The sequence below is a fragment of the Heliangelus exortis genome, chromosome 1 (genome assembly GCF_036169615.1).
Source record: "Heliangelus exortis chromosome 1, bHelExo1.hap1, whole genome shotgun sequence".
Taxonomy (NCBI): Eukaryota; Metazoa; Chordata; class Aves; order Apodiformes; family Trochilidae; genus Heliangelus; species Heliangelus exortis.
The window spans coordinates 145,071,434-145,098,717 of record NC_092422.1 but is presented as its reverse complement, the minus strand read 5'-3'; the positions used below and the strand labels follow the sequence as shown (position 1 = coordinate 145,098,717).

General features: G+C 50.1%; 1 long non-coding RNA gene across 2 annotated transcripts in view; it reads left to right on the top strand.

Annotated features, from left to right (window-relative positions):
• Positions 1-27,284, top strand: part of LOC139789464 (uncharacterized) — a 57,633-nt gene that overhangs the window by 7,910 nt on the left and 22,439 nt on the right. The window contains exons 1-2 of one of the 2 annotated variants that reach the window (XR_011723175.1): positions 864-1,425; positions 17,209-17,388. This is a non-coding gene — a long non-coding RNA (uncharacterized lncRNA). Of the gene's footprint in view, positions 1-863; positions 1,426-17,208; positions 17,389-27,284 lie in introns of those variants that run through there. The other variant, XR_011723176.1, reaches the window with a different exon arrangement.

Sequence of the window (27,284 nt, the reverse complement as noted above, 5' to 3'; positions counted from 1 at the left end):
TGTGTGCCTGTGCTTTCTGTGAAGGGGCTGGGGAGTAATTGTTTAAAGAGTCACCCTGTGTTGGGTAAGGTGGTTTCCTAGCAGCTATTGCCCGTGTGCAATATTTGGGGGCTGTGCTGTGGCTGGCTCCCCAGTACGTGGTGCACATGGATGTTTGTTTCTGACTGTAGGCAAGATCTCCATCAGTGATGGCATCGATAGGTTTGAGCACAGGGAGGTGGAAGGTCCTCCAGGAAGCTGTTGTATGTACGTGAGGGTATGTGGTTACAGGTGATTCCTGAGGAGCTGTTGCATTTCTGTGTGTGGTGATTTGAGGGGGTGTATGAAAGACAGCATCCCCAGACCAGTTGGATGAGTGTGCTTGCTTGTGGATGAAAGGCTTCTCCTGCTCTTGTTGCATTGTTATGTCTCGATTTTCTTGGCAAAAACCACAGGAGCACATATCAAGGTGTAGTTCCCCACGGCTGTCACACATATGCAGTGTCAGTGTGTGTATCACTGTTGCATGCACACGTGTGTCTATGCAGCTCCTCAGGAGCTGTCACTTGTACCTGTGTCGTTCCTAGAAGCTGTTGTATTTTCATGCGAGTGACTTGATTCTGACGATTTGTAACCTCTGTGTGTGTGTGTGTGTGTGTTTGTGATTCCTCAGCAACCGCTGCTTTGCGTGTGTTTCCCAGGAAGCTGTTGCATGTTGTGTGTAGCTCCTCAGTAGCTGTTGTAAGGAAATCCTGTGTGTCTGTCTGTGTGTAGCTCCCCAGCAGCTGCTGCTCGTGTGCATGTGTGTTTTCGGAGGTGTGCAGTTCCCCCAGCAGCTGTTGCATGCGTGCTCATGTCTCCGGTGGAGGCCCACCCCTTTCTTTCCGCCTGCACCGGAGGAGCGGTGGCCGTGCAGGCGAGGAGAGCTCGGAGGTGGCTCCATGGGAGAGGGACCTTCGCCTGTCACAGCCTTCCCAGCTGGCAGAAGCCGTGCCAGCTCTGGTCCCAGAGCCCTCTCAGCTGAGTCTGTGGCGAATTAATCACTCGCGTTTTAAATGCCAATACAGCCCTTTCTGCCTTCTTCCCCCCGTGATGCGGATGCGGCGAAGGCAGCAAATCCTCCGGCTGTGCCTGCCCTCCCTGGGCTGCTGGTGCTCCGTCCCCGCCTGTCGTGCTCGGCTGTGTGCACGGCCGGGAGTGCTGTCTAGGCGCATCCGGGAATGAGACAGCTGTGGGGCAGGGGACAGCACAGCTCCAAGGGGTGACACAAGGTGGGGGCATATTTGCCTCCCCTCCCCCTCCCACTCCCTCCTCCCCCCCACCCCCCCTCGACCTCCCCAGTCCGCAGGGCTGCAAGTTGCTTGAAGACAGGGGGCTTTTGTGCCTCTACTTGCTCTCTGTCATGCCCCGTATGGAAGCTGGGAGCAATCGCCCCACCAGGAGCAGGTATGTGTGCGTGTGCGTGTGTGTGACACGTTTTTATGTGCAGTCCTTGTGCAGCTGCCTCCTCGCGTGTCCTCCGCTCCCTGTTGTCATCCGTGTCGCCTCTCGGAGAAGCGGCTGAGATTGGAAGGGGAGGACGGAGGAGAGGAGAGGAGAAGGGCAGGATGGATGGATTGCCTTTCTCCCTCCAGCCCATGCATGCACTCTCTGGGGGGTGGATGTCTCCGATCTGAGGATGAAGGCAAGGGGTGAGTGCAAGGGAGATGGAAAAGTGGCCGGGGAGGGGTGGGAGTTGGGGGGAGATAATGCCCACATGGGGTGATGGGAGAGAGAGACGCTTGGAGACGGGTCCCCCCTCTGTGTTTGTGTGTGTGCACTCGCTTAGGATGGGGATGCTGAATAGGTCCAGGGTTTGCTGCAGGCAGCGGGCTTTGACCAATCTGCTTCTATTCAGACCCTTCAGGAGAAGGCATGCATGCATATGTATGTATATATAGATGCATGTGCTTTGTGTGTGCGTAGGTATGTATAGGTGTAGCTGTGGGGGTATGTATATACACCCACACTTACAGCCATGTGCATATAGAGGCACAGACATGTATGTGTGTTGCCTGCAGTTATAGGAAGGAGAAGGAGATAGCCTTCTCCATCCACCAACCCCTTGCTCCCTGCCTCTTTGCAAAGTTTGTCGGGGAGCCCTTGCAGACAGCGATATGTGTGTGTATGTGTGGTGTGAACGTTCTCCTGTTTTGGATGCAGGGGAGTGAGTAAATCGCTGCTCTGCTTCAACACTGCTCTGCTGGGAGGCTGACTGGCTGCAGAAAAGTCATTGCGTGGTGTCTGTCGGGTGTGTAAGTGTGTGAGTGTGGGGTGGTGGTGGTGGTAGCTGGATATTTATGTAGGGGCCCAGGACAACGAGTCGAATGCATACACAATTGCATATGCATTGCTTGCAGGGTGTCTGTGTGCCCATTTATTCCACTAGAGAAAGCATGCCCACATTTGTATGGTTAAGAATCCTCCTGCTTTGGGGCATGGGATGGGGGGAGGAGAAGCTGAATGAATGAATGGGAGCAAGAGGAGGGGGAAGGAGGAGGTGTGGGGGTGAGGGAGAAAGACGAACAGACGCATCCTATTCTCATCCCGGGACAGGCAGGAGCGCAGAGCGGCTGCTGTTCCCATTCCAGAGCTTGGATCTGTCTGGGGAAGGAAAGACAGCATAAATCTGCTCATGCTGCAGCAGGCAGCATATTCGGGAGCTGCTGTGCGTAATGCTCTCTCGTGTGTGTGTGCTGGTGCTGCTCCCCCTCTACCTCTGCATGCACGCATGCAAGCACACGCGTGTGCATCGTGTTTGTGTGCGGGGAGGCGGGGGTGTCTGTGCACAAACAGGATGCTTGCAAACATCCTTGCAAGCACCCGGGAAAGGAGGTGTCGGCGGCTGCGAGGAGGGCACCGCTCTTGCGCTGCGGGCGCACGCATCTGGCAGCCGCGCACAGCCCGCGGTCCATTTGCACCCAACTCCGGGCTCACGCAAGCGTCTGCTGCTGGGGGCTGGTGTGTGCAGACAGAGTGGGTGCACATGTGCGGGCCAGACTTGGAGAGCTGCTCCCTCTCCTTTTCCCCTGACGGCTGGAGCGCACAACCCCTCTCCCCACACTGGAGGTAGGGAGCTACAAACCAAGCTATGGAGCAGGGAGAGGATCGCTGAGATTGGACAGGGGCGGAGGGGCGGGAGGGGGAGCGGGGACACAAAGATTATATAGGGCGTGGGGAGAAGGGGGGGGGGTCCGTGTCCCTGGAGGGAGCCTAAGGGACTGGGGAGCCCGGCTGCATTGCATGCTGCGAGCCAAGGAATTTGTCATGCACTGGGAGGTGGGAGGGAGTGTGTGTGGGTGATGTGGGAGAGCTGGGGTGGAGGGGGAGAAAGAGAGCTGTGCCGGGGTATGAGCAGATTTCTGGTGAGCTGCATCCCCCTCCCCTCCTCACGGTCCCCACACACACCGTCACTCCTGGCTCCCGGGAAAGCGCAGCCTTACAGCATCACTAATGTAATATTCAAAGGAAGCTTCATTTGCATGGAGCATGCATTATTAATATATTTAAACACAGCCCCCCTCTCGCCTCCCCCCTCCATGCAGACCGTACCAGCAGCAGTGAGGAAGCTGCAAGGAGTGGAGGGGTGTCTATGCGGTGCCAGACACTTTAATCCTGCTGATTTCCCCAGCCTAGAAACCTTCCCCCCTCTCATCCCCTTCTCTACCTGCCACCTTCCTCACCCTAATATTTTCTTTTGGAAGGCTGTTGGCTTTCAGGGCATACATCCCTCAAGCAGGCAGGTTTGTCAGTGCCTTCATTGCTCTTCCCCTCCGGAAAAAAAAAAGACAAAAAAAAAAAAAAAAAAAAAAAAAAAAGACACCGAGGGAAGCACCGTGGATGCATGGCCTTTCCCTCTCTTCACCTAGCTCCAGGCAAAGTGGGTATTTGAGAATATACTGTCTGATGTGCTGCGCCGGTGCAAAGCTATGCTATGGAGCAGAAGCTCCTTAGAGGGTAGAAAGGGCATTTGGGAAAGGGGGGCATACAGAGGTTTAGGGTTTTTTTGCTGGGGGGGGGGCAGCTTGCAGTTAAAATCAGAAAGGTAAAAATCACAGGCAGATGAGGAAGGCAGGAGGGAGAGAAACATAGCTGTGGTGATGTCCATGGAGTTTGTTCCTACCTGGGCCATGTCAGAAGCCAGATGAAGCTCCAGGCAGAGTGCAGCTGCCTCATCTGACCCTGCTAAAGTGTGGTGGAGTGCACTACTCACCTGGGAAAAAAAGCTTGTGGTCACATCAGGGCCTGATGAAACCTCCCAGTGCTGTCAGCAGCTGTGTCAGAAAATATCAGCACATTTGCTGAGAAAGAGAGACTGGGCTGCTCTCTCCCTCATCCCAAATATTGTGTTTTTACATCTATCTCCCGCAGGTGTGTGTCTGAGCTAAGTTGCTTCTTATATTAGTGTGAGAAGGGGAGAGGACATGCAGGGAGTGCCTCTGTTTTCACACTCTTGTGGACTGATGGGAAATAGATGTGACATTCACCAATCAGTTTCAGCCCTCACCCATGGGGTGTGGGCTCACCAGAGTAGGACAAGAGCAGCCTAAGTACAGGGCAACTGTGCTCCAGGAATATCTTCTGCTTTCTGGGGGCAGAGGAGCATTTGCATTTCTCCTCCATGGAGGAGCAGAGCTGTCCTGATTAGTGAGGAATCCCAGGCTGCTAAGAGGTATGGGGAAAGCTGGAGCTTCCCTGGTAGCACCACTTTTGCTGGTGGGAATTGTCCAGACTGGTGCTGATACTGAGTTATAGTGGGTGCTTGAGCTCTATTTGGGATTCACCCAGCATCCTGTGAGCAGGGGCAAAGCTTTGTGTTCCTTGATGCCTTTCCATATGAAAAGAGGGGTGACCAAAGGTGTGGAGTTGAGCCACTAAAGGGAGGCAGGCAGAATGCACAGGAGGGCACTTCAGGGGTGAAGTCCTCTCTTTGGGCTGGAAGGGGACAGCACAAAGCTCAGGGAGCAGACCAAAGGGCTGGGATCCACCTCCAGCCCTTTGTCCCTGCTGGGTCAGGATGAGTTTCCTGCATCTGTGAACCGGATGAGGGCTGTATTTAAAGACCCAGCTGAGTCAAGCCTGGCACTTTGGAGGTGGCAGAGACTGTGGGACTGCTGTTATATTTGCCTCAATTGAGAGATGGTGTGGTAGCAGTTAAAGCTTCACTTGAGCAGAGCTGCATTTGTGTCTTGGCTTTTCTGTGCTCCCTGGCTGGTGTTAGATTTGTGGCTTGCTTTGTTGTTCCTTGACATCCCTTTTTAAGGGATTAGAGCAGTTCTTTGGGTCTCCTGGGAGCCTGTGGGTACCTAGCTATTGCCTGAATTGAACCACTTTCCTCACGGACAGGGCTGACCAAATAATTTTTTGTCTCTGAGGAGAAATGACCTCATTTGCTCAACACTCATAAGCCAAGTGGAAACCCAGTTCCAGCTGACCAGCTGAGGTACAGAAGGAGGGCAGGGCAGTTGTCACTCTTTCCATGGCATTGTGAGGGATGGGAAACAAGCTGTTAAGAGACAGGCTGAGGTGATGGATTTGATGGGTTTGATGCCCAGGTGTTGCTTCTTGCAGGGAGTCTTTAAGGTTCCCAGGCAGCTCTGGTTTGGGTCAGGATATATATGGCACCTTATGGCATAGCATCAAATGCCATGGAGAGAGCCAGAGGATCAAAACTCTGAAGGAGAATCTGTCCTGCTGTTGAAGGTGAGGCCCATCCATCCTCCTGTGCTGACCCAGCTGATGCGCTGGGGGCATTTCTTCCTGTCTGCAGCCACCCCAGGGAGTGGATCTCCAGCTTTTCAGCCCTTTAGCACAGAATTTTGTCCCAGGTGATGCTTTGGGGAGCTGATGGTGCAACATGAATTTCCCAGAGGTAAAAAGAGGTGCTTGGGGTTCAAGACCCCGTGTTCTTCCCTACACGGAGATGTCCATACACAATGTTAACTCCTGTTTGATTTTGGTAAGTGGCAGGGGAAGGACTGCTTGCAAGAAACTGTGGGAGGTTTTGACTCCTGTCAGCCTGATAGCAAAGAGACGGGGAAAATACTGTTGTGAATAAGGGACATCAGTAACATAACTTGAGGAGGGGGTTACCCCAGGACTTACCTCTGAATTGCTTTGATGATAAGCTAATCACCATGGAAGGCACTATAGATGTGCAGACTGTGTCTCAGGATGATGTACAGGCTACCGGTTGCCTCAAGGCAAGGTGTCATATGTTTGTGTTCATTCTTTCCATGCCTCATGCACTCAGCCTGTAGACCAGATGGGTCAGAGCTGCCTGTGTATTTTTAGGTTACTACGAGGACTCCATAAGCTATCCTTCCTCTGGGAACATTGGTTTATGCATGAGAACATGTATGTTTTGAAACAGAGAGAAAACCATTTTTCTGCTAGGTTTTGCCTGCCCTGTCCTCTTGTATGCACAGGTTACATCCGTGCATGCACAAGGTCTGTATGTGCTGGATGTCATCCTCTCCTTCTCAGCTTTGTCTGTATTATCCATGTAAATGTGTTCCTGTCTGCACTGGATGTGCCTCTGTGTGATACAGGTGACTGTATGTGGGTTTATTCAGGGAGTCAGGACACGTGTGTGTGTGTGTGTGTGTGTGTGTGTGTGTGTGTGTGTGTGTGTGTGTAAAGGCAGCTTTTCTGTCTCTTAGACCTGATGTCTCTTCTTCAGGTGTTTAAGTAGTAAGTAATGTAAGTGTGTAAGTAATATTTGTAGTGGTGTACTGTGTCCAGCTGGAGGACACCCATCCTACCTGTCCATCTATCTTCTTCTCCCCACCCCATCTTCTCTTGTGAAGCTGCTTCTGCCTCTTCCAGGAGAGAGTTTCTGTGCTTTAAGAGACACTCCTGGCTTGTATTGCCTGGTGCCCCACGTATGAAATGAGTTAGCTTTCCTGACAGCTGTGCCCTCAAGTACACACAAAACCATCAAGCCTTGAAGCACAAGGGAGGCCCAGTTGATGTTATTTCCAAGCCTTTAGTGAGAACAGCCTGGAAAACCTGGTATTCAGACCTGGATGCTACACTTGCTGAAGGAGGGTGATGAATTGGAGGGAATTCAGAGAAGAGCTACCAAAATTATGAAAGGACCAGAGGGACTTATTTATGAGGATTAAAAGAATGAAAGATTTAGAGTTCAGCTAAATGATGATATGATTACAGTTTTCAAGTAATTAAGGACTCTAAGCACCAAGGGAAGGAAGAGATTAGTAAAGGTGGCAAAAGATGGGCAAAGTCAGAGGTATGGGATGAGGCTGAGCAAAGGGGATAATGTTTGGCTGGCTCTTAGGATACATGCAAGCTTCCTGGTGTGAGTCTCAGACTGACTGGGAAAGAGTCTGTCAGGTTTATGCAGACACAACTGCTTGCAGCAAGGAAACATAGTGTTGGAAAGGGTTGGAAGGAACAAAGTTGACTTGGCCAGAGGTGGAGATGGTGTGATCTGCAAGGCCCCTTTTTCATACGTGGAAAATTTTGAGAGGTGTTTGATTGTGTTTCACCTTTTATTGATTCCCTGTCCCATGGCTGGGGAGAACCTGCAGACACTGTTGGTGATGGAGCAGAGAATCTGATGAAGGTAGAGGACATTATTCCCTCCATCTCTCCATCCTCTCTTGCTGGACATGTAGTATAGAAAGCAGTCCTGTAGGAGGTGCCTGTAGCTGGAAAGTGGCTTTGCCACAGCTTTTTGAGGAGGGTACAGGCTGAACATACCAAAGGGAGAAGTTCCTTCTTCCCAGGCAAAGATGGTTTGGCATAGGGACAGTGGGGTCAGACTTCCCTCCTCTGACTCCCTAGTCACAGATGGTCCAGAATTGGGACAACAAGGTCAGAAGGATTAACACCCCTCCTTTTTTTTTCCCCATAGCAGCCACAGGCCAGGAAAATGTAGTCAGATCATAATAAAAGGATTAGTGCGGAAAGGCCACCATGCATAGTGTGATAGACAGGTCAGGGAAAAGGCAGAAAATTCAAGGGGGTTAGCTCTGTTACAGATGGTCTGTTGAGAGGACTCTCTGTTTATCAACAGGGAAAGGGGATTTGCTTTTAAAATTCTGGAACTAGGCATCAAGGGGGCTGGCACTCAAATGCAGATGTTATCCCCAGCAAGGATCTGTACTGGGATGACTGGCTGAAATTACCTCAGGTCTCCTTCCAGCTTTAGGGTAGAGGGAAAAAAAATTCTTTTTTGAAATGGGCTCTGTTTTTGTTCCTTTGTCCATCCAATAAGACCTAATGCACCAAAAATATATTGTTACTCACAGCTACTATTTGCCTATGACTTCTGGGTCAACCTGGCTATGGAAAGCCATAGGAATATAAGAAAGACCCTACTGAATCAGGTTTGAGATCCTTCCAGTCCAATATCTCCAACGCTGGCTGAAAGAAGGAAGAGCTTAAAGATGGCCCAGCTGTTCAAGAACACTCTTCTAGCTTTCAGCAATGTGCAGCTGAGGGACCCTGTGCTCGAAGATCTGTTGTACACTTCATACATCTCTATGGGTTTGCTGCTTCCCTGAATTTGTCCCACTAAATTTTTAAGTGAGGTAAAGTTTTAACATCCACAAAATCAAATCTCACAGTAGGAAGTTCTGTAGCTTAAACATGCAGTGGGCAATGCAAGGACCTCCTGTTGTTTGTCTTGAACCTGTTACTTTCTGGCTTAATTTCCTGACTCTGGATTCTTGTGTGGGAAGAGAGAATGAACACATATAGGGCTCTCAGTGCTAAGTGCAAGACAGGGATGTCTTGACCCACTTGTAAGTGATATCCAAGAGTCACCTCCACATCAGGGCTACGGTCTTCTACAGCAGATTGGGGGATTTAGTGACAAAAACCTTGCTGAAATTAAGATTTTCTTGTATTTCCTGGCTAGCTGAGACCCTCAGCCAGTTGCTGGAGAAAAGATGAATGAAAACAAAATGCCAACTATCTCGTGAGTAGTCATAAAACAGAATAGCTTCAGAGGGATGAAACAGGCTCATTTCAGGAAGAAAAAGATCCTAGTGGGGTCTAACAACACTGCAGTACTAGAGAGTACAAGGAAAGAAGAAGGGGCCCTCATTAGCCCTTACAGCATTTCCTACAGAGAACCTTGGACTTAAGAGCTGTAAGGAACTGATCTGAGTCATGGAAAGTCTGCTCAGATGCTACAAATGTGACCTGGGCCAGGACATGAAGCAGGAAGAGCGAAGGACAGTACTGTCAGCAAGAGGAGGAGATGAGGGGAGAGGCTTGGTGTGAAATAAGGGATTAGGGATGGAATCAGAAAGGTCTGAACAGCATCAGGAGAGACAGTGGTGGTAAGACCTCCGTAGCAGCCATTTGTGCCATAAATTTTCAGTTTCTGCTCTCCATTGGGTACCTCTCATGGGGCAAGGAGCTCTTCTCCAGTCCCATTAGCCTGTTCCCAGACTGCTTACACCGCAGGACAGTGCAGCTGCCTTGCTCTTCCTTACAGATCAAAGAAGGTGGTGGGATATGTGTCACACCAGGTGTCTATCGAACTTTTCTGCCAGTAGTTAAGTGTGGAGGTGGTGAGGAAGAAGGCTTTTCTTTTTCTGCCTCCCCTCTCACTTTCTGTCCCTTCCTTTCTTCTGTCTCCTCCTCCATGCTGATTATAACCCTTCTTCCCTTCCCTGTCTGCTCACCTAACACTGACTGCATCCTGTATCTCTGTTTCCCTTTAATCCCTGCGATGGATCAGTGACAGACCCCCACTGTAATTTTTTAAATTGAAGTCTTTTATCTTGAATTGAGCAAGGTCAGGGGAAGCATCTTCAGGCATTGGTTGTATTTTCTATCTCTGCCTCAGAGCAACTTAAAGGATGGCTCAACAGGATTAGTAGAAAGCACAAGATTGGACAAATGGATTTGGCAGGGTCTGGCTGGTGGGCCCTGGGGGGGGGGGAGGGGGTGTGCGAGCTTGCTTCACTAGAAAGTGGGAGAGCTGGGCTCTGCTCAGGGCCTCCACAATTGCCTGCTGCCCACTGCACCTCTGGGCACATGGACACAGCTGGGTTGATGCTGAGCACAGTCCTGGAGGCATCCTCAGCCCGCAGCACTGCTCTGTACTAAGCAAGGAGACTTAGCACCGGCCGGTGCTTTAGGGCCAAGGAGCAGGGGATGTTGCTCTGTGCTTCAGGGATCATTGTCCCCAGCACACTCTCTCTCTGCAAAGCCTGGAGGTGAATGATTACCACAAAGGAGCTGCTCACAGCTGGAACAGCCCCGTGCTTGAATGCTGCTGCTGGTAGCACCAGTCCTCCCCTCCTCTCACCTGGGATGTCTCCTCCCTGGGGTGCAGCTGGCACTGCCTGGGCTGAAGAGAGGGTCTGTGCCAGGCGTGCCCTTTTGCTTGATGACCAAGCTGTCTTGACCAGCCACCTGTGCAGCCAGCCACCAGCCTGTCCCAAGAGGCTCCTGTCCCTTCCCCACTGGACACTGAGCCTGCATCGAACAGGTACCCCAGTGACAGAATTACAGACTCATAGGACCACAGAATGGTTTGGGTTGTAAGGGACCTTAAAGATCATCTAGTTCCAACTTGCCCTGCATAGGCAGGGACACCTCCCTCTAGACCAGGTTGTTCAAAGTTTCATCCAGTCTGGCATCAAACATGTCCAGAGAGGGGGCATCCATAACTAAAGTCCATTTGTTCTCTGATCCTACAGTGGAGCACTTCCCTCCCTCACCTCTCTGTACTGTGCTGTGTTCTCAGTGTACTGGGGCCCAGTGGCCAGAAAGGGGACACATGAGGGGCATCTTCCCTAGCTGCAGCCTGTTCCCTATCAGGCAGTCATTCCCTTCTTGCATGTGGTTTTCGAGGGCAGATGCTCATCGTGTTATCCTACCTGCATATATATGGAAGCATGAATCTAGTGTTCAAGGGAACAGAGGTTCACACAACCCTGCCCTTGCTTTTCCAGCCCTCCTAAAAAGATGGGGTGGTTGGACTAGCCGGGGATGTGACTGTTCTCCCCCTCCCCCCATTGCAAGGATTTCCTTCACAGGACTTGCCATACCATCATCTTCTCATTACCAGCCCTTCTTCTCCCAAGCAGATGAAAGGTCTCTGGCATTCTGTTTCTTCTGCTGTACCAGGGCTCATCTTTGGCCTGGGGCCCTCCAGCCCCTCAGCATGTGTTGCCCATGGGGGAAGCTCATGCCGTTTCCACACAGAAGAGGATTTGCATGCATGGTGGGGGAGAGAAAGCCTGGCCTGTTTATTCTTAATGCTCCGTATTATCTCCATTAATAATGCCACCTCTGCCTCACATGCTAATTAAGGCTCAAGATTGTTAATGTAATAGGGAATTTGGGCAGAGACCACACAAGACTGGCTGGATTAAGTTAACCTTATAGACTGTTAATAGATCTCCTGGAGGGGCATTTCTGCCTAATGAGAATCCAACTTGAATGGTAATCAGAGGCTCGCTCTCCACAAGCCCAGCGGCTCTAGGAAAGCTGATGAGGCTGCAGGGCAGGAGCTGCTCGTGAAGCTGAGGAGGAAAAAGAAGGGTGCGGGGCTGGAGGGAAAGACCTCGAGGTGAGGGATGAATAGGGATGTTGGTGGTGCGGCACAGGGGAGAGCCCTGAATGAGTGCTCGAGGCTGGCCCTGTTCTTTTTGTGGTGGGTGTTTAAATATTAACACAAAGGGCTATTTTTTCCTGGTTGTGATTGCCAGCAGTGAAAAGGTCACCCAAACTGCGTTGGCTGTGAGCAGGGCTCCTCTCTGGGGAAAACCTGGGAGGATCCTGGCCTGGCTCCCAGAGACCTGCACCATAGATTGTGGGATCCAGACTTTCCCAGTCTGTCTTGTGCTGTGAGGGGAAAATGTCAGCGAAGGATCCGGCACTGAGCTCTCTTTACATCTGTGAAGACTACACTGCCTTGCTGGTGCACAACAAGGTGAAAGGCTGGATCTTTGTGCAGAAGAAACCTGGAGACAAATGAAAGGGGACAAAACTGGGCTTAAAAGGCCAGGCTTTTGGTGTATAGGTTTGGATAGGGTTGGTGGTTTCACAGATTCAGGTTTGCAGTTGAGACAAAACAGATGAAGCTAAAGTGTTAGGCTGCATTTTTAAGACAAAACTGTATGATGCTGGGCCTGGATGAAACTGGGTCTTTCTGGGAGCATGTGGAGCCTTCCAAGGAAGGAGTGCATACTTTCACATCTAACTCCTGTGTGCTAGTTTTGTCCTCCAGAGGGAATAGGTGCAGAGTGGGATATAGGGCAAAAGCAATGCCTGAAATGGAGGCCAGTGGTTTGCATTTCAGTGTGTGGAGTCGAGTAATTTAGATCAGCCCCAGAGCAAACATGTAGAGCTCAGGGTAGGATGTCTGGGAGGATGGTAGTGATCTGCAGAATTGGTTAAAAGAATAAAAAAATGTCATTGGGGTTTTCTTCTTGCTCAAGTCCTGCTGCTCCAAGAGGTGCTCTGAGTAGGCTGGCACTCTGTGCTTTGGATCCTAGCATGAAGGTTACCCAGTATGTGTGGGATCTGGCTGCAGGTTTAGCTTTCTGATGTGGGAGCCATGGGAGAGCAGCTGAGACATGTTGCTTTGGTTCCAGAGGTATGAGTTTGAGCTGTGCTGACTGCAATTTGTGTGAAAGGTTTCTTACAACAAACCCAGCTGTGGGTGATGCTGGCTGGGAAACTGGAAGTCAAACAGGTATCACTGTCACAACAGGAGCCTCTCTGATTTCCCCATTGTGGGGACTGCTGTCTCCTAATTCTGTTACCTTGAGCTGCCTTACCTGAGCTGTGTCAGCTTTAGATGACCCATGCCTTGGATGTGAGCCATAAGTCTGCTTTGTGGTGCTTGGCATTTGGGGTTGGCTGTTTGTGGGTTTGGGTTAAAGTCTGCGGGTTTGGGTTGAAGGTTTGAGATGCAGCTCCTGGGGGCTGGAAGTGGGCGACTAGGACATGGAAAGGGAATAGGTCCAGTTCAGGTTGTCCAGCGAGGTTTTTCTTCACTTTCTGGATCTTGATATGGGAAGGTATCAGGGAACTGCAAGGAAAGGAGTTCCCTTGCTGTGTTTTGGTGTGTGGGAGTTGGTTCCCAGGGCAGAGTACGCTGCTGCTAGAGAGCGAGGGGAGCTGAGGGAAGGTGAGAAAGGAAAAGCAGAGACCAGGAGGAGAAGCAGTGCAGGAGCCAGACCCTGTGTCCCACCTAGAGAAGGATCCCATCCCTGCAAACCTGTACACACCTGAGGGTGCATGCAGGTCATGCACACTGACCACAGTTTTATGCTGTACTCCTGGCATTGCTTTCACAAGGCTGCTCACTCTGCGGGCGTACAGTCAGACACTGGTATCGCAGAGGTGTAAATACAGTCACACACACAGGCACACACGAAATGACCCACAGAGGACACGTCACTCCCTGCAACACCTCACAAATGCACTGATGCTTTTAGCAAAGGACAGATTCACACACTTACACACTGTTCCCCTTATAGCAGAATACTTGGATGCATGTGCATACACATACATGTTCCATACATTGATACCTGGAGTCTACTGCCCACAGCAGCCACGTGCACAACACCAACACACAGATGCTCACCAGCAGCCATGCATTTCCTGCACACCCATGGACACACATGACACCACGTTGTCCATGTTACCCCCTTTCAGCATTATTCCACACAGATGGACTCGCTCAAGGTAACCCTGACAGACACACTGTGGTTTTGTGTCTTCCAGGCCTTCTTGCTTGCCAGCACAAAACTGGCATGTGAAGGTGAGGTCAAACACAACGTGTTGAGGTGAACAAGATGAACACCACACAGATGGACATGTGCAAACACATGCTCACATTCCCCTGGCTCTGGTTTGCCTTTTTGCTCTCCCTTGTCCTTTGTTCAGCCAGTCACGGTGCTTTTTCCAGCACCAGCACAGGAGCACTTGAGGTCAGTTTAGGATGATGGTTCTCTTTTCTACTAGAGACTATCTTCAGCTGCTTGGCTCAGTGCTAAGCATCTCAGAGATGGAAGATCCTCCTTGATTATTCACATGTGACATCTCTGTGTTACCTCTCAATACCTATTAGAAATCTCAAGTCCAAAAGTCTTTTTAAATTGCCCTCATGATCATACTTTAACCCAAGTAGCACTTCAGGCCATGGTGGCTTTCCTAGGTTTGGCAGCCTCACTTAGCTTTGACCAAATGAGTGAAGTCCATCTCCACTCTTCTCTGTACACATGCCTTGCAGAGACCCAAAAAGGCTTTCCCTCTCTCTTGTCCCTTTTCAGCCTGCATTATTCATCTCCTGTAATGCACAATGGATGTTTGTGGAAAGAGGCATGCAGGTACAATCAAGCATAGTGCTGAGGAACAGACTGAAATTGCCTGGGTCCACAGGCCAAGTTCAGCTGAGAGAGAGGAAATATTCACTCTTTCAAAGCACTTCTGAGAAGGGAATGGTGGTGGCGGTGGTGGAGATAGAGGGCAAGAAGGGGGTAGTTTGCAGGGGTTGAGGTGGTGGTGAGGGCTTCCCCACATTTTTTTCTGGCTCCTCTCATGCTGCTATATGAACAGGCATGTGGTGTGTGTGGGGGAAGATGGGAGTGCTCTGGGGGAAGGTGTGAAGTAGGTGGTTTTGTGGAGTGGAGAGTTTGCACGCCTGAACAAGAGTGGGGGTGTTTGCATGCTCTGAGAAGGGGGTGTTTGGTGAGGAGCTATGGAAGGAGGGTGCTGGGGTTTGGAGTTCCTGGAAGAGGCTATTGCAATGTATGGGTTCACTGGCTGTGTCAGGATGTGCTCAGAGCAAATGCCTGTCCAACAGCACAGGACAGGAGCTGGGAGGACTCCCTCCATTTTCCCTCCCTGTGGCTGGGGCTAGACCCGACTGCAAATCCTGCATTGCCTGTGCACAAGCCCCACCTATGCCACCCCCTTCATGTGTATGGGCTCTTAATTTTGTACCTGTGCCAGTACCCACTGCTCCAGTTATCCCAGTACAGCCACGGATCTCTGCACCACACGCCTGCAGTTGCACCCGCACACAGTTGCTTTTCCTCTGCCCAAACCTCATGCTTTCCCATACCTCTCTCATTTCCTGGGGTTACACAGGGAAAGTTTTTGCTTGATGCAGATTCCCAATTGCTCCCTGATATCTGCTCACAGGATCCTGCTGTGACACTATCAAGCTTGTTAAACAAGCCTGGCATAGCCTCTGCTGCATCACCCCTGGTGCTGGGACAACCTCCCCTCCTTTCCTCACCCCTTCATATCCACCTCCTGCATCTCCTTGTCTCTTTATATGCCTGGGGGAATCTGGCACCTTCCTGACCAAATCTCTGCTTCCCTTGAGGGCTTATGTACTTCTTTACCATGCTGAGGTTTTGCAGTCACATCCCCCGATGCCACTATCAGCCAGTTTGAGAGCACTTGGGGATGGTAGGACCTTGCACTCCTCTGTGGATGCAAATTACACACATCTAACACCAGAAGATAGGAGGAAAGGCAAAGGGATGAATGTGTATGCTTCTACAGCCTTCCTGCTCCAGACATTTTGCCCCAGGAGCTGCAGTGGGGGGCTGTCAGCAGGCCAGTACTGGCAGGTGGTAGAATGGGCAGAACTACAGTAAGTGAAAAAAAAAAAAAAAAAAGTGGGGAAGATCTCAGAGACGGTGGCCTTATAAGCAGAGTTGGTGTGGTAGCAGTAGGTGAATGGGTGTGCACATGAACCCCTGCAGGTGCAGAGGGTAATACATCTGTCTCCAAAGTGATTTGCAGCTTCATAACTTTCAAGCATGTCATTTTGTTGGGTGAGTGATGCTGGCTGTCTGCATGTCATGTGTAGTTTGTGTTTGTGTGCCTGTGTTGGATGTTGATGAGTATTTGTGTTTTCCATGTGACAGAATATGGCTGGTGTTTGATGATGCTGGGGCTAGCGTTTAGGATCCAGGAGGATGGTGTTGCCACTGTGTGGGCTGAGCTAGGTAGGTAAGAGTATGTGATATGATAAGTTTGTATGCTGCGGGCAATTTGTAAGCATGATATATTTGTGTGTAATACGCAGCCAGCGGTACTTTCTTGACTTATGTTCCTATGCATGTGAGGATGTTTTATGAGCTTCTGTTTTCTTACAGATGTGTGTGTTGTGATGTGCTGCTGTGTTTGCACTGATATTGATGGTTTGTGGGGTTTTTTTTTGTGTGTGTGTGTGTGTATGTATACGGCACTTTTTTTTATACAGAGGTAGGGTTATTAAATGATGTGCATTTGTGCCATGACAATTAGGTGTAAATAAGTGGCCAGGAGTTTGCATGTGACAGAGATGTTCCAATATTCATCATGCATTTGTGCAGTGGTCAGTATTTACCATGGTGTAATATCAGTGTTTTTGCTGTAAGGGTTGGAACAGGCTGCGTGGTGTTGGTGTGGTTGTGTGACGGTTGCCTGAAACATCACGTATGATTATTAATACAGCTGTGCAACACTGTAGGTGCAGGATGTACATGGAGAGGAGAAACACCTCACCCTTAGGAGGCACTCTGGATTTTTAAGGGGATGTGTGTGAGGTGGTGCACGTCTTTGGAAAGGCCAGTGCCTGTGTGTGTGCAGAGCATGTGTGCAGCAGTCTGAGCGTGAGCAGCGTGCTTGCAGGGTGTTGTGCCCGGGTGATGTGAGCAGGGCTAGGAGTCTGTGTATCTCTGTGTGTGTGGCTGTGTGTGTAGGCACACTTCACCTTCTCCTGGCACAGCTCTGTCAGTACCTTGCCTTGCACTGGGACTGGTGCTGTCTCTTTTTTTGTGTGCAGTGGGACAGCTACACTCTTAGGATGTGAGCCATCCTCTTTCCATCCTTTAAATCTCTCTCCATCCATCCATCCATCTGTCTAGCTGCTCTGCTGCCCGTGTCCAGTTGTCTCTTCCCATAATCACCGATACGCCCCGACTCGCTCACACCCCACACTGCCTGTGGACTCAGCAGCTGTGCAGCTCTCTGTCCCTCCCACACACACACATTCACACACACACACACACCCTGGATCTTCATCTGTGGTATATTCAGTTGCTATTGGAAACCTAAGAAAGAAGTGAATCTACCCTCCAAGTCTTAAGCTGATGGGTTTTTTTTTTTCCTTTTTTTTTTCCCCTCTTTTTTTTTTTTTTTTTTTTTTTCCTTTTTCTTTTTCCCTCCCCTTTCCTCCTCTCCGCACAGAAGGCAAAGTCGTTCGCAATGAATCCATGGCAGCTTCGATCGAGCGGTGAGCTGGAGCACCTACTCACAGGCCACTCCTTGGTGTGAAAGAAGAGAGGCCTTTCCCAGCACTCATCGAGGAGAGTAGAGCTCTGGATTTACTTCCTGCACACCCGGGTACCCCCACATAGGCACCCAGAGGTAAGCCAACCTGGGCATCTAAGTCTGTGCACTTCTCTTCCTCCCTCCATCCTTTCCTCCCTTCCTCCCTCCATCCCTTTCTCCCTCCCTCCCTTCCTCTCATCCCTTGTTGAGGTGTGAGGGAGGGGAAAGGTGGGGGTTTCTGCTATGCTGGAAACAAAATCCAGGCTTTCAACAGCTCCCCCCCAACACTGTAACAGAGAGATGCTCCCCCCCTCCAACCTCCCTTCCTTGCATCTCTGCATGTGTGCACAGGGAAGGCTTGTTTGCAGGGGAGGGAGGAAGTGCTGCAGGTCCCCTGCACGCAGTACTGAGTGTGTTCTCCTCCTTTCCCATCCATCCCTTGGCTCACACCTGTCTGCTCTTTGCCCTATGGCATTTTCCTCCCCTTGCCCTATTTCTCGGGAAAAGGGGCAGCCGGGCTGATGCTGCTGCAGTGGAGCAGCAGGATGCTTTGGCCAACAGCAGCACGGACAGGCTCCGTGGCCCTGGCCTGGGTCCCCTCGGGGATGCAGCTTGCAGGAGAGCAGGAGTGGGCATCACGCTGTCAGGAGTGGGCCTCACCGGGGTGGGGAGGTGGGGGGGGGTGTGGAAGAAGATTCCCCCTCCCTCCTCATCTCACGGATATTTTGGGTATCCTGATTCCCCACTGAGAGCGCCGGCCTCCATTTCCTAGCCAGGTACCTCCTCTGAGTATCCAGCCCAGGCTGGGTACAGCTTTTGGGGTGATGGGCATGCTTTTTGTCACCACTTCCCTGCTGTCCCCTGGTGCTCCTGCCTGGCTGGAAGAGATGTTTTCCTGACCGAGACAGTGTGTTTCATAAGCTGGGAACGCCGTGTGCCTGTCACAGGCAGTGAAGGGGCCCTGTGCTCAGCCTGACCCATTTTGGGGTGCAAAGCTCTTGGGATCACCTGAAAGGGCCTCCCACTGCCTGGGGCTGCCCTTGGTGCCCCTTTCCCCAGCTCCTCAGCAGGGAGGGCAGGAAGATCAGACTCATGATTTCCATGCCACATCGCTGTGCTGCTGGAGCTGCTGTGGCATGGGGATGAGAGGGGAGAGGGGAACAGCTGTTTCTCGCACTGCCTGATCAGGCCCAGCCATGCTGCTGATCTTTGAGGAGCACAGACATATCTGGAAGTGCCTTTTCCTAGAATAAGACCCTAAAGCAATTAGATACTGGCAAGGCAGAAGGCATCCTTACAAGAGCAGGTTTTAGAGGGGAGGTTTAGAGGTTTGCACCTGCCAGGCTGTGGTTTCAGGATCTGCACAAACTCTAGGAGAGGCTGGGGTTTTCTCAGTCAGATTTTGGGGCTGCTGCTTTTCTACGAGGGGAAGGGGCCAGGGGGTCTGTGCTGCTGTGCAGCCCTGGCAGTGGTGCAGTTGTGGCATTCCCTGAAGGAGGTGTTAGGTTGCTCCCCTCCTGACCAAGTCACACCTGGGGATGCTAGCAAGGAGGATGCATCTTTCAGTTCATCTTTCTGCTGTTACCTTATGACCTTGCTGTCACCCCTCCCCAGCTGCAGTTCCTTGACGTCCTCTCTCCAACTACCCCAACACCTACCCTTTATCTGAACTCCTGCCTTCAACTTCTGCCTGGTGGTGCTAGCTGTTTTTCTTCCTCTTTTGGGGTACCCCTGAGACTTTCTTTTCCCTATTTTCAGCAGCACCCCTTCCTCACTCCCTCTCCAGCACTTCCCATCCCTTGTAAACCCTCTGTGCATGCCCTGCTGGGCCGGAGCAGCTTTGGGCCACCTCATGAAGGGCTGACGAGATCATTTCTGGATGCTGCTGCCAGCTGACAATACTGTGAAGTGATCTTTTCCCCTGTGGTTCACACCCTTTGGTGTGCATGCATCTGTGTGTATGTGTGTGCTGGGTGACAGAGTGACTGTACAGTTGATGTGTCACTCATCCTCTTGGCCAGGGTCTAGCAGAGAGTGTGATCATGCAGAAACTCTTGGTTTCATTACAGGGGAGTTTGCAGAAAGCAAGCTCTTCCCGGATGGAGCCTCCAAAGCCATTTGGCATTGGTTAAATTCATCAGCCCTCTCAGTACATGTCTTTGGCACTGGCTCAGGGTGGACAAAACAATAAAACCAGCTCTAGGGAGGTTGGTACTGGGTCAAAACTGCTGCGGCTACATGGTAGAAAATGCTGATCCTGTATGAACTTACTCTGCTGCTTCAGATTTGTTTAGAAAACAATGTTGGCTTAACTCTCTATTGGCAAGGTTTATGTTGCATTGGGTATTATCTGTCTGCACCACTCTGGCTTGATGCTGGCTCAAGTGATGTTTGTCCTTCCACATCTGGCACGCACCTCTAGATCGTGTGCGCTCTGGCTAATTTGACAGATGAAATTGCACACTGTAGCCAGCTTGGTTCAGTCCCTCCTGTCAGGCAAGCTGGTTTGAAAGTGGGTTGAATTACAGTCTTAGCAGGGAGCAAGCCATGTCCCCCACCAGGCAGTTACCCTCCCCTTTTAGGAGTTACAACAGCCCTGGTCTCCCAGGTGTCTTGAGAATTGTTGCATGGCAGGGCAGAAACCGAGCTGTCTGTAGCTCCATCTCTCCTGGGAACACCTCAAGCCCCGGGAGATCTTAGAGGAACAAGTATGTCCTCTGGCTGGTGGCCACATCTCTGCTTGGATCTCCCCAAGGGCTTTTGAGCAGTGTCTCACGTGCTGCCCGCTGCCCTGGAGCGCACGTGTGTGGTCTCTAGAGGATGACACCGGCTGAGAGGAGGACAGGAATTGTGCAGAAGAGGAAGCAGAAGAAAACAGTGTCTCAGCAGGAGGATGTTGCTCTTCAGCCCTGGGGACCCCATGGTCAATGCATGGGGCCCAGGAGAGGTGTCACTTTTCCTCAGGTTGCCAGAAAATGGGACCGTGCCATGTGCGGGAGCCAGGACAGCTCCACTGTGCTCACACGGGACAGAGTAGGAGGACAAATTCTTACTGTTACATTGCAGAAACTTTTGCCAGATCTGTCACTCAAATTCTGGTGTGGCTGAGGCAAGTAGTTTTGTTTCCAGGGAGGGAGGGAAAATGGGCAGGGAAGTGGTGAGGGGTGGTTTGCTTCCTGCTTCTGTATATATGAGTGCCAGTCTCTGGTAACAAGGAGGAACAGTTGCTGACCAGGTTCTGCAGTCTGACTCCAACTTTCCTCTACAGCCCAGCAAAGTGAGCTTTTGGAGACTGAAACTAAGAGATGACACTGCCTAGAAAACCTTATTACTAGAGCCTCCTGAATTCTAATCCCACTGAGGTCTGTCACTGGTCACCATGCTGTGCCTCAGTTTCCCCTATCTTTATATGAGGCGGGCTGCAGCCACAAACACTGGGGGTGATGAGGTGGATGGGGAGGAGGGGTGTGAAGGCATGCTGACCATTTGCATGCTGCTTCAGGCTGCCCCGAGGGATGCTGTGGGGAAAGGGAGGTGCAGCCTGAGGACTCCACTGGTGTGGCTGCATGCTGACCTTCACAGGGGGCTGGATGCTGGAGGAGAATCCATAATGACCAGGGTGGTGTGTGCCAGGGCTGAGGCAGTGATTCACTCAAGCCTTTGTCTGTTTGGGAAGAGAAAGAGAGTTTGTGGTTTGTCACTTAGGAAACAGAGTGGGGATTCAGAGGCAGAGGGAGGGCTTCTTGGCTGGGCCTCCCCGGGCAGCCACGCCGTGTGTCTGTGTGTGTGTCAGGGGTGCAAAGGGGACCCTGGTACAGGCCATGACTGGCAGCTGGCCATCCTTGGCCCCCATCATTTCACCTCCCCCTTGTACACTCTGTGCAGCCACGGCTGAGGACAGCCCTGAGAGGCACACTCATGACAGAGCTGTGTGCTAGAGGAGAGGGAGTGGAATGAAAGCCTTGCTAGAAGAGGAGTTGGATGGGATTTGTGCTACCTCCTTTCTTGGCTTAGCCTGCATGTGGTAGCACAGCATTTGTGAGGGTGTCCATGGTGCCTCATCCCAGCCCAAGCAGGCAACTTCAGCAGGGGTGTGCCTGGAGTGTGTGGGGCCAGGTCTCAGACTGGGGAGTCATATTGGGCTAACTTGGGGGATGAAGAAAACCCCCTCCTCCTCCACCTCCTTCTTCAGGTGTGATTTCTGCCTCCTTTCTTCGAGGTAGAGGCAGGTGTTGCTGAGGAGAAGGGGGTTGGGAGGCACATAGGGGTATGGGGGGGATGGAGACATTAAGAAAGAAGGAAGACCAGAGAGAAAAAGGGAAGAAGCAGCTAAGAAAGGGAGAGGTAAAAGGGAGTGTGGTGTGGAAGTCTCTTATCTAGCCATATATTACAGAGTTCAACCTGACCATGTTTTCACTGGTCAGGTGCTGAAAAGATGTGGCAGGAGGACCAGCTCTGCACAGGAGACCACTCATGTCCCATCCACCTCCTTAGCCCACAGGATAAACAGCCTGAGATTCCCTTCTCTTGCTCTGTCTTTTCCTTTGCATGTTCCCCTGCTCCTGATATGAAGGAGGGAGCATGGCTGATAAACCCCTTCCCATGTTGTCTGTCTTCCTGACCTTGGCCGTGGCCCTATGGAGCCAAGGGACGTGAATGTGCTGCACAGCACTGCTGGGAATTGCCTTGCTCTGTACTGGAGAGATGTTGGTGAGGACTTAGAGGGAGCTACAGACTTGCCTTTAGTCTGCTCCCCAGAAATTCTTATGGCCACATTTCCTCACATAGGCAATGTCTGAAGGGACTGAATTCAACACACTACCTGACACAGAATCTCTCTACAATTTTCCCATCAGCATGTCCTGTAAGAACTGAATAGCAGCGATTAGATAAGAAAGATTAATGGAAATTTCTTTTCCTCTTTTATGAAGTTTACTTGAGTACATATCTGTCAGGTAAAGCAGATATGCCAGGGTTGTCACAGGGCAGGTGTATTTCTTACTGAGGTTCTGAGTATCATGTTTGATGGGAGTGTGGCAGCTTCCAGAAGCTGGAATGCCAATGCTGTCTTCCATACAGGCTTGCAGGTCAACAGGCACCCACAGCCTGTTCACTGCTGTGGTGTACCTGTGCCACAAACCTGTGGGTGCCTCTCATCCATCTTGAGCTTCCTCCCAGTCCCCCTCTTGCAGGACCAATGGACCACATAACTTGAAGTCAGCAGAATATCAGGGCCATCAGGCTGTGCCCTGATCTGAACTCCCATGCCTTTTAAAGCCAGACACAATAGTGAGAGCTATCAACAACCAGCATGGTAGAAAGAGAGAAACACTCAATGGGGCTACTCCGTTGAGTTGCCCAGCATTTCCCATTGCATTTCATGTCTTGAGGCTGATTCAGCTGAAAGGCAATCAAGGGAGCTAACAGCCCAGCATTGTTCTGTTCACCTTCTGATTTATTTCTTTTCATCCTCACTGGGTTTCAGCTCCTCACAGGTTCATGCATCCCCCAGCACTGAGGTCGCTTTCTTTTTATTGCACCTTGGGCTGTGTATAATCAAGCTTGCTCCTTTCCTGCCCTGAATCTTCAGGGGTCAAGATGGAAATCACTATTCAGCAAGAGACCCAAACAAATGAGCAAAACTAGCCTGGTGGGTCAGAACAGGGTGGAAGTTATCCAAGAAAACTCGCACTGATCAATTCCAGTCACCTCCTGTGTTTAAAGTGACTCAGTATCTCCATTTTTAGGATGTTGCCGGGGAGCTGAATTCTCTTATGATTTCTCTTATATCAGCTCCCCTTACCAAGAGTGTTTGTGAGATCCTCTTCCCATATCTCGTTAGATGAGGAACTGCTGGAAACCATGCCCGTGGAATAATGGGTGCTGGGACAAAGCCAATCATATAAAAACCCAAAACTCACAGAAAAAAAGCCCCACAAACATCCCCCCCCTCCTTTCCCCAAACAATAAGTTATCAAGTCCAGATGGTTAAATCCGACAGTTTGGAAGGAGCTTAAGTGATTGAGCTGCTAACAAAAATATGCAATCTCTTGTGAAAAAAAAGCTACAGATTTGGGGAATTGGAGAAGACCAAATGTTGTACCTATATTTAAAGTAAGACTCCAGTGATGATCCGGGGAATTAAAGATCAGTAAGCTTTGCATCTATATCTGGTAAACTGGTGGGAATGATAATTAAAAAGCATGCCTGAAGACATCTGGAAGATTGTGGTCTGATAGGGCCTAACCAGCATGGGTTCAGCAGAAGAAAACTGCATCTTGCTAATCTCCTACAACTCTCGGAATGTGTCAGTAAAGCAGTGGATAAAGGAGAACCAACTGATATAGTGCATTTGGATTTCCAAAAGGCTTTTGAGTGATCCTGCACAAGAGCTACTGAAGAAGCTAAGTAGTCAGTGAGAGACAAAATATTGACATAGATCAAAAACTGAGTAGGAGACTGAAAGAATGAGGGGATTAAAGAGTCAAGTTTCACCATGGCAAAAGGGTAATTTGGCCTCCAAGTTTTCTTCTAAATCCCATGTGATTTACTGTATTGTTTAATGACTTAGAAAGGCAAGGGGAAATACATGCTGTATGAAAATTTGCAGATGAGACAAAGTTATTAAGCTGGTTGTGGCCAGAAAGGGCTGGGAGAAATTCTGGAGAAAGAGAGTGAAGTTAAATGGATGCACTGCACTCTGGTGAATGAAACAGTGCTGATATATTCAAAGTCATGTGTGTTTCTGGGCAGACTCATAACTCTTTAGATACCCCCAAAAGGTCCTGAATGAATCAGCCAACTTAAAGTATGAGCAGCTGTCAGGGAGCTCTTTGCAGAGCTCTGTCCCATGTTGTGCTGCCCTCCAGCAGGCAAAGGAGCTGTTTGGCTGCAGAGGCAGCGGGTAGAGTACTCTGGAAGAGCTGTGAGGCTCTTGGTATCCCATAATTTGGAATTGCATGCCAAACCAGGGTCAGCCTGTTTCTGGAGGGATGCTGTAGAACTGAAGGTACTCTGGGGTGAAACAGAACACCTGTGAACACCTGCAAATGAAGAGATGGAGGACACAGCTTGCTGGTGTCAGACAGTGGGCTGGAATTGGATGTTGGAAGGAAATAAAATTATGAGACTGATGAATACACCTGTCCTTCCTTTCCTCATCACATAGGAGTGAGGGAATGCACAATAAAACTAAGAAGCATGGGATTGAGGTTCATAAGGCTAGACTGTAGAGCTCTAAGTCATGAGATTTTGTCAGGACCAAGAATTTAGAAAGGTTCATAGCAGGCTTGTGTATTTTTGTGGAGACCAAGAATACAAAGATAAGCTTTACTAAGAACAAGCTCAACTTTGGCATCTGAACCTTCAGATTCAGTCTTCAGAGCCTATATTAATCTCCACCTCATAGCAGCCAATAAGAAAATTAAGACAGGAGCACATTGTCCTTCATCTGTCTGCTTTGAGGATTTTACACCTTTTGCCCCCAAAATATGGTGATGTGTTTAATGAGAATCAGTGTGGACATCTCTCAGACCTGGGATGTTTTTTTCCTCAGCATGCAGTTTACCATAGTAACACCTGTTGGGACAGTGAAATTCTGTAAATGTCCCAACTCTTACTCGCATCATACATTCTTGGGAGCATCCTCAAGCTTGGAGAAAAATGAGGTTGGATTCTCTCCTAACATAAACTGATACAATCATGTTAAATTCAATAGTAAGAAGCAGGGTTTTCAGCCTCTGAGTCTGAACTCAGTCCCAGGGAAAGCCAAACAACACACATACATACAAAAAAAAATGCAAACTCCTGAAATTGCCTGAGATCAGAAACCTAACCTGGAAAGTTCCCAGACATTCCAGGGAGGTTGCCCATGCTTCCACCTCCTGCCTGAGCTATGGATGTGGGAATCAGTGCCAGGATAGCAAGGTATTGCAGCCTTTCCATTTGCCAGGACAAGCTGGAGCCCAGAATTAAAAAACTGCTGAGGCTGAAGGAAGAAGAGAAATTCCAGAGTCTACAGAAACTCTGAAACCTTATCTGAATATTTTCTCCTCTCTTCAGTCTCAGGAGCTGGTTCTATAAACACCCCCTGCCTGCCCTTCAGCATTCTCCAGCCAGGAGCATGGTCTCAGTTCTTGTTGGGTTTTCTGGGTTTTTTTTGTTTTTTTGTTTTGTTTGGTTTTGCTGAATACATATATAGGGTGCTGCAGTCATTAACAGCTTGGCTAACTGAGCCTATTCACAGAGTTTTGATTTCCAGCTATTTGTGTGTAGCACACACAAATCTCAGACTCCTCGTAGGTATGTCTCCTTCCTGGGCAGCCCACGAGGTGTGAGTGGAGTGACTCCTTGTGCAGGGAAATGTTTTTAAGCTGGGAAAACAAACACTGAGGATCATCTCCACAAGCCACTCTTTGCTGGATCTGTGAGGTCTTTAGTATTCTTAGAGCTGTGCCTTGTTTTGGTGGCTCAGAGCTCAGAGCTACACCCACCGCAGCTGATGTGGATGGAGGGGGAGCAGCCAGTTCGTGTCCCAGTGCCCAGAGACCTGGGGACAATACCCCACCTTTCCACGGGGTTAAAGCTCCTCTAGAGCCAGAGGGAACTCTGGCAGTGTTACAAATCTGACATCCTCACAGTCCCGGCAAACAAACCTCTGGGGTGGAAGTGACAACTCCAGCACCTCTCCTGGAATCCGGGAGCTGGGTACTGCGGGGGCTGAGAGACACTGACGTCACCCCTGCTGTGTGCCAGCAACCCCAAGGCTTTGGAGACAGCTTGATCACCACTACTCCATTATAGCACCTAAAAAGACCTCTGGGATCAGAAGATGATTGCATCTCTCTGCTCGATTACAGCAGCCAATGAACCTCCAGGGCCAAAGGATAAGTGCGCCATCTCTGGAGTATTACAGCATTTAGAAACCTCACTTTCTGACTCACAGCTGGCTTTCCCCCTCCACCACCACCAACCTTCAACTTCTCTCGGCATCAAGCCACCTTCTCTACTGAAGCTTAGCTGGATAATCCCTGTGCTTTCACAGTACCTGGCTGTGTGCAGTGCTGAGATGAGACCAAGCTACCTTTTCACGTGTTACGGTACTGGGGAACACTGTGATGCATTTGCTAGCCCTTTGCTCTTTCCTCAAGAAACCACTGCAAGGGGCCTTTTTACAGAACCACTTTATTTCTACCTTTAATGCAGCATCTGTGAACTTCAGGTGCTGCTCCGCTGTGGCAGATGATCTGCTCTTGCCTGTTATAGGGTAGGGGCTCTTCTCACACTATTATGGATGTTTCAGAAGACAGCTCAGCACCTGGGAATGTCCGTGTTATATCAGAAACTGGAGCTTACTGACAGGAATGGGGATATTTTGAATGTCTGGTCAATGAACCTGGCATTTAGACAGCGCAAATTAATTTCTCTGACACCCTAGAGAGGTGGAGTTCTGTCACGTTACGAGTCTGACTTGTGGATTCTGGGGAAAATCCTAAAAGCTTTTGGTAATAGAGGTTTTAGTGAGTTTAATGCCGACGGAATTAGAAGTCTCTAGGCACTCGTCGTGAATGGATTTACATCAGGGAGATTAGAAAAGGGAAAACACTATTGGTGTCCAGGAAACTCAGGAGAGCAGCTGTCAGCTGGTTTAGATGGAAAGTTCCCCAGTGGGCAGGCGCCCTGGCAGCCAGGCAGCACGCAGGCGCACGCCCTCAGGGTTCAGCTCACGCACTCACAGGCTGGGGATGTGTCCCAGGGTCTGCTGCAAGTCACATCACACATCACAATAAGAAGTTTGTGGACACAGTAATGCTCTCCCTGTTTTGTCTGGTGTGTTTTTTTCCAAAGATCCATAAGCCTCACCTGAGAGCTACTGGCCTTTCCTGGTATGATGGTTACTGTTCACTCTTACTGAGGAGTGTGGAGGAGGAAGACCTGCCATCCCACCCTGCCCACAAAGCTACACCACACTGGAAGGACTTAAAAACAGCCTC